Below are 7,140 nucleotides of genomic sequence, written 5' to 3' on the forward strand. Positions count from 1 at the left end.
CATCAGATGAGCACCTGTCCAAGAATAACCTTAGTAAAATCAATGGAATTTATTGCCAATTCCAAGTACGTCCAATTGCATAAACTTCACACCCATTGAAACAAATCGAGTTGCTTCATCTGTGGAAGAGTCTAAAGTAGGAGTGCCTATGTCAGATCTGATGCAGGCTGAAAGTTAGGGCCAAGAAAACAGGGATTGTAGGAAATGAGCATTTCAACGTTGTCAAGATCACTCAAGGTTTTGATATTTCTAGGCAGCTTTGGTCCAAATAAATGTGGCCATAAATGGCCATATATAGTACCAGACATTGGGATAAGAAGCTCAAAATTCAGTCCTAGAAAGAACAAGCCTAGTGGCCACTTTGAAGAGATCTGACATCAATGCAACAGAGCCATTGGAGAAAGAAGAACAAAGCCCTTCCTGCAGAAAGCCATGAAGGTAGGCGGGCTTTTAAAAACATCTTTATTAAAAAGTAATCTAGCTCAGGTGGCTGATCTCAAAAAATCTTAGCCAGGTCTGACCTGTTCAGTACATGGGTGGGTTGTTGTTGTTTATTCATTCAGTCGCTTCCGACTCTTCGTGACTTCATGGACCAGCCCACGCCAGAGCTTCCTGTCGGTCGTCAACACCCCCAGCTCCCCCAGGGACGAGTCCATCACCTCTAGAATATCATCCATCCACCTTGCCTGTCATGTTCACCGTTTCAATGTGCTTGGTACATCGTAACGTTTCGCATGTCATTTGCCAGATACGTGTTTGATCTCGGGAGGGAGGAGGATTCCTTTTCGGGGAGTTGTTATCTGTTGCCTGCTGGGTTGGAATGTGTTTGGGTTATCTCATGTGTTCAAGGTTAGTTTCCCAGGATGTGTGGAAAACGGTTACCAGCACCTGGGAGGGGGGTGGTTGCTATGGCCACTAGAGGGGAGGGATTACGTTTGGAGCCGAGGGTTTTTAGTTTGTATTTGGCGCGCTTTTAGTCATTCTCAGCTTTCTCTGTATCTGCCATAATTTCCCTAATAAATCAGATTTCATTTAAGTAACCTCTTGTGAGTCTGAGTGTTTGGGGCAGGCAATCATTACATTGCCCTTGGTCGGCCCCTCTTCCTTTTGCCCTCCACTCTTCCTAGCATCAGCATCTTCTCCAGGGTGTCCTGTCTTCTCATTGTGTGGCCAAAGTATTTCAGTTTTGCCTTGAATATCATTCCCTCAAGTGAGCAGTCTGGCTTTATTTCCTGGAGGATGGACTGGTTTGATCTTCTTGCAGTCCAAGGCACTCTCACAATTTTCCTCCAACACCACAGTTCAAAAGCATCGATCTTCCTTCTCTCAGCCTTCCTTATGGTCCAGCTCTCACAGCCATATGTTACTACGGGGAACACCATTGCTTTAACAATGCGGACCTTTGTTGTCAGTGTGATGTCTCTGCTCTTAACTATTTTATCGAGATTTGTCATTGCTCTTCTCCCAAGGATTAAGCGTCTTCTGATTTCCTGACTGCAGTCAGCATCTGCAGTAATCTTTGCACCTAGAAATACAAAGTCTTTCACTGTTTCTACATTTTCTCCCTCTATTTGCCAGTTATCGATCAAGCTGGTTGCCATAATCTTGGTTTTTTTGAGGTTTAGTTGCAAGCCAGCTTTTGCACTTTCTTCTTTCACCTTCATCATAAGGCTCCTCAGTTCCTCTTTGCTTTCAGCCATCAAAGTGGTATCATCTGCATATCTGAGATTGTTAATGTTTCTTCCAGAGATTTTAACTCCAGCCTTGGATTCCTCAAGCCCAGCATGTCGCATGATGTCTTCTGAGTACAAGTTGAATAGGTAGGGTGAGAGTATACAGCCCTGCCGTACTCCTTTCCCAATCTTAAACCAGTCCGTTGTTCCGTGGTCTGTTCTTACTGTTGCTACTTGGTCGTTATACAGATTCTTCAGGAGGCAGACAAGATGACTTGGTATCCCCATACCACTAAGAACTTGCCACAATTTGTTATGGTCCACACAGTCAAAGGCTTTAGAATAGTCAATAAAACAGAAATAGATGTTTTTCTGAAACTCCCTGGCTTTTTCCATTATGCAGCGGATATTGGCAATTTGGTCCCTAGTTCCTCTGCCTTTTCTAAACCCAGCTTGTGCGTCTGGCAATTCTCGCTCCATGAATTGCTGAAGTCTACCTTGCAGGACCTTGAGCATTACCTTCCTGGCATGTGAAATGAGTGCCACTGTTCGATAGTTTGAACATTCTTTAGTGTTTCCCTTTTTTGGTATGGGGATGTAAGGTGATTTTTTTCCAATCTGATGGCCATTCCTGTGTTTTCCAAATTTGCTGGCATATAGCATGCATTACCTTGACAGCATCATCTTGCAAGATTTTGAACAGTTCAGCTGGGATGCCGTCATCTTCTGCTGCCTTGTTATTAGCAATGCTTCTTAAGGCCCATTCAACCTCACTCTTCAGGATGTCTGGCTCTAGCTCACTGACCACACCGTCAAAGCTATCCCCGATATTGTTATCCTTCCTATACAGATCTTCCGTATATTCTTGCCACCTTTTCTTGATCTCTTCTTCTTCTGTTAGGTCCTTGCCATCTTTGTTTTTGATCATACCCATTTTGGCCTGGAATTTACCTCCAATGTTTCTAATTTTCTGGAAGAGGTCTCTTGTCCTTCCTATTCTATTGTCTTCTTCCACTTCCACGCATTGCTTGTTTACAAATAATTCCTTATCTCTTCTGGCTAACCTCTGGAATTTTGCATTTAATTGGGCATATCTCCCCCTATCACTGTTGCCTTTTGCTTTCCTTCTTTCTTAGGCTACTTCTAGTGTCTCAGCAGACAGCCACTTTGCCTTCTTGGTTTTCTCTTTCTTTGGGATGTATTTTGTTGCCGCCTCCTGAACAATGTTGCAAACTTCTTTCCATAGTTCTTCCGGGACCCTATCTACTAAGTCCAGTCCCTTAAATCGATTCTTTACCTCCACTGCATATTCCTGAGGGATATTAGTGAGCTCATATCTAGCTGATCTGTGGGTCTTCCCTAATCTCTTTAGTCTGATCCTAAATTGTGCAAGAAGAAGTTCGTGATCTGAACTACAGTCAGCTCCAGGTCTTGTTTTTACCGACTGTATAGATGACCGCCACCTTTGGCTGCAAAGGATGTAGTCAATCTGATTTTGGTGTTGTCCATCTGGTGAAGGCCATGTATAAAGCCGTCTCTTAGGCTGTTGGAAGAGAGTGTTCGTTATGCAGAGTGAGTTGTCTTGGCAAAATTCTATCAGCCTATGTCCTGCTTCGTTTTGTTCTCCCAGGCCATGCTTACCTGTAATTCCAGGTGTCATTTGACTGCCCACCTTAGCATTCCAGTCTCCCGTGATGAAAATAACATCTCTTTTAGGCGTGTTGTCCAGTAGGTGCTGCAGATCCTCATAGAACTGCTCTACTTCAGCTTCTTCAGCATCTGTGGTTGGGGCGTATATTTGGATCACTGTGATGTTAGATGGCTTGCCCTGAATTCGAATTGAGATCATTCTATGGTTTTTTGGATTGTATCCAAGCACTGCTTTAGCCACTTTACTATTAATTATGAAGGCTACTCCATTTCATCTGTGGTCCTCTTGTCCACAGTAGTAGATCTGGTGGTCATTTGAGGTGAAGTGGCCTATTCCAGTCCATTTCAGTTCGCTGATGCCCAAAATGTCTATCTTTAATCTTGACATCTCACCAATAACCGCATCCAATTTGCCCTGGCTCATAGATCTTACATTCCAGGTTCCAATGGTGTGTTGATCCTTAGAACTTCAGATTCGCCGTTCACCACCAGCACCATCGGCTGCTAACCGTCCTTTCGGCTTTGAGCTAGCTGCGTCATCACGTCTGGGGCTAGTTGAACTCATCCTCTGTTCCTCCCCAGTAGCATTTTGACCATCTTCCGACCTGGGGGTCTCATCTTCCGATGGTATACCGACATATCTCTGGTTGTACTGATCCATTTAGTTTTCATGGCAAGAATACTGGGGTGGGTTGCCATTACCTTCCCCAGGGATCGCATTTAGTCTGACCTCTCTGTCATGACCTTCCCGTCTTGGGTGGCCCTTCACGGTTTAGCTCATGGCATCATTGAGGTGCTCAAGCTCCAGCACCACGACAAGGTAACGATCCTTTGCTGAAGACATGGGTGGGAGACGCATGGAAATTGTCAGGGCATAGGCCAGACTGGAAAGTCAAACAAAAAAAGTTGGAAGAAAGATAGGATGAACTACTTCAGTGTTGCTGCTAAGAGTTGACCTCCTCTCCCAGGAGACTTTACTTCTTTCTTGGAAGAGAAAAAGTTGTGAAGCCATCTCTAAGAGCTCTAGGGTCACTGTACTGCCCCCTATATATTGGGGATACATCCAGGGCTTGGGAGGGCAGTGGCTGCTGACACATTCACAATCCCTCCCTGGCATGCTTCTGTTGGCGCCCTCCCAGTGCCAAGGTCAGAAAGACATAAGATCAGAGGGAGAATTTTCCTCCCTCAAAGAGGTACTCCAGATCTGAAGGGGGGAAACTATGACTCTTTCCTCAGGTCTAGGGCTGGAATGGTGATGGAGCCAGCCTATGATTGGTTTGCTTGATTAGAGTTTTACCTGGCACTCATATTGTTTGTATGGTTTTCCTTTTGCTTTTATGTATGACTTTATGCTAGTTTGCCACCCAGACCTAGGACGCCATATGCATTTGCAAAACAAACATACGAACCTTGGAGGGAGGGCTTTCAAGAGACTAAAGCATTGCAGCCTTCAAATGTTATATTATGGATATTCAATTAGCAATAATCACACCTCTGATAAACCTCATTGGCTACCATACTGCCACTGCACAAAGCTTATATTATGGATGCTATTTTCCATATATGTGCAACATGTATTTTCTTACCCGTGTTTCTTAAAACTCATAGCTGAAGCTCCAAGACAGCATTGCATGTAGATAGTTAGCGATAATAAAATAAAAGCACAATGGCAGCTTTCTATCAGGGGCAACTGGAGCAGAAAAAAACATGTTGGGGTGCTTAAGCCTGGGTTGCACCCGCCTGCCACTTCTCATTCCAAATGTTGTCCTCTGAGCAAGGTTAGAAATCCAAGGGGAGGAGAACAAGTTGGAAAGCCAGTTAGACTAGAGAAGGCAGAAAGCAGTCACTTCTCTATTGTCCTATCTCGCCAGCCAGACCACTTCAGAATGCCAAGTATGTGGCAGGCTTCTGATGAATATATACAACAGCTGCACGTAGCATCAGCAGGAACCCAGCTGAAGTTGAGATACTTAGGAGGAGCACACTTCCTCATTTGCTTGTGGGGCTGCTGTTCAGATTTTCACACTAGATACTTGGTTAGGATTTGGATGCCATAAGCTATGCCTGTCTTTTGGGGTTCCCAATTTAAGCATGGAGTATTTTATATCCCAGTGTAACTCAGTCTGCATTTCTTCCACCAAACCTAGCATCCTTGCTTGTATTTATTATAAATCAGTAGATGTTGCCCCGGTTAATATTTGCTTCGGGCTTATGCTGGCTTCACAAGACATGCAATCTCCTGGTTTCATCTTTCTCTTGAAGGATTAGATGAACTAAGCTGCCTTGTAATAATTTAGCTTTATCTTGTGCCTTACCGTTTTATGTTCTTGTAGTGGCACTTTGCCTTTTTCTCCTTTATTTAATTAAATATCTCTTATTTCACAATGACAACATTTTTATTGGGAAGTTTATTTGCTTAGCAGCTGGCACAGCAAAGAAATGCTTGCCATTAAGAGTGGGTGTTTATTTTTAGCAGCATAGACACAAAAAATTGAAGCACAGAAAGATAATGAGAGAATAGTGACTTCAGGCATTGGAGTGTTCTGGGATGAAGTGACAATTGCTTAGCCTTTCTTGGGACGTACAGTCACATAAATTTTACTTTTAGCGTGACTTTTCTTTTTTAACAAGAAGCTTCTTCAGTGATACTTTCCCCCCCAAGTTGTATTTCTTCAAGGTTTTCCTTTAAAATTACAGTAAAAATTGTTTTGCACATTGCAGCTTGCTTCTCTTTATTCACTGCTTCTATTTTGTCAAGACAATGGACTATTGATCATTAATAGTCCGGACTAAGTGCCAGTGCAATCACAACATCTAATGGAGAGCAGAGGCTTGAAACACTGTTCAGATGAACAAGGTCTGAAGGTAACTGTAGGCACGTCAGGATCCCACTGGAACTAACGCTAAGCAGATTTGGTTCTCTGTTTCAATGTGCTTTAGCGGGTACATCAAGGCACTTGAAACTTCAGCAGATTCTTGGATAAATAATCTTCAGTCAAGATTTATTGTCCAAATCTTATTTCTTTCCATGTATCTTCTAGATGGAATTCATATTCACTTTCCTTCCATTTATAGCTGAATCTTAGTTTAACAGGTCTCTGCAAAGTAATCATGCTTATCTCAGTCAAGCCAATCTTTCTGATACAGGACTTAGAGTATTACAATGTAAGAACGGTTAGGGTTAGCAGCTGAACATTTGAGAATGGGTGCCTACTTTGTTAGCTGGTGCCTCTTGATTGTGATTCATGTCATAGAACTGTAATTTAGCTCTGTGATTCAAAATTAGCTAAAATAATGAAAATATGTCCCCAAAGCACCATGTATTAACAAATGGTGGGCTGAGTCAACTCCATGGATACTGTGTGACCTTGGAGAGCCAATAGTGAGGCATCTTCATGCCACAGTTTGTGGGGTGTGAGGATGTGTCCTGAGTATTTCTTCAGGGCAGCTCTGGGCTTCTGTAGTAGAAGACTGCAGAAGGATTGTTCTAATTCCATTTCTGAGCTGAGAGAGGATTCAGGAAGGAATCCATCTCACATAAGTGTAACCTTAACAAACAAAAAATATAGAAGTAGAACATGGAGAAGATTATAAAAGTTTATAAGATTATAAGAGTTTCATTTGTCCAGCGATGACTTATCTATGATAGTACAGGGTCTTTGCTGTGTAAGTTCCCTTTGCATTGTAAGGGGAGTTCACACATCAAAGTAAGAATCAAATATGAATCAGATTCTCATTATTTTGGGACAGATAGCAGATCCATGAGGGTGATTTCATTCCCTTAAATAAACAAGCAGTACACACAATTATACATTGA

General features: G+C 42.8%; 1 pseudogene; it reads right to left on the reverse strand.

Moving 5' to 3' along the window:
• Positions 1 to 4,730: 4,730 nt before the first annotated feature.
• LOC134488657 (U4 spliceosomal RNA) lies at positions 4,731 to 4,860 on the reverse strand (annotated as a pseudogene).
• Positions 4,861 to 7,140: the final 2,280 nt, after the last annotated feature.

This window comes from Candoia aspera, chromosome 1 (genome assembly GCF_035149785.1).
Source record: "Candoia aspera isolate rCanAsp1 chromosome 1, rCanAsp1.hap2, whole genome shotgun sequence".
Taxonomy (NCBI): domain Eukaryota; kingdom Metazoa; phylum Chordata; class Lepidosauria; order Squamata; family Boidae; genus Candoia; species Candoia aspera.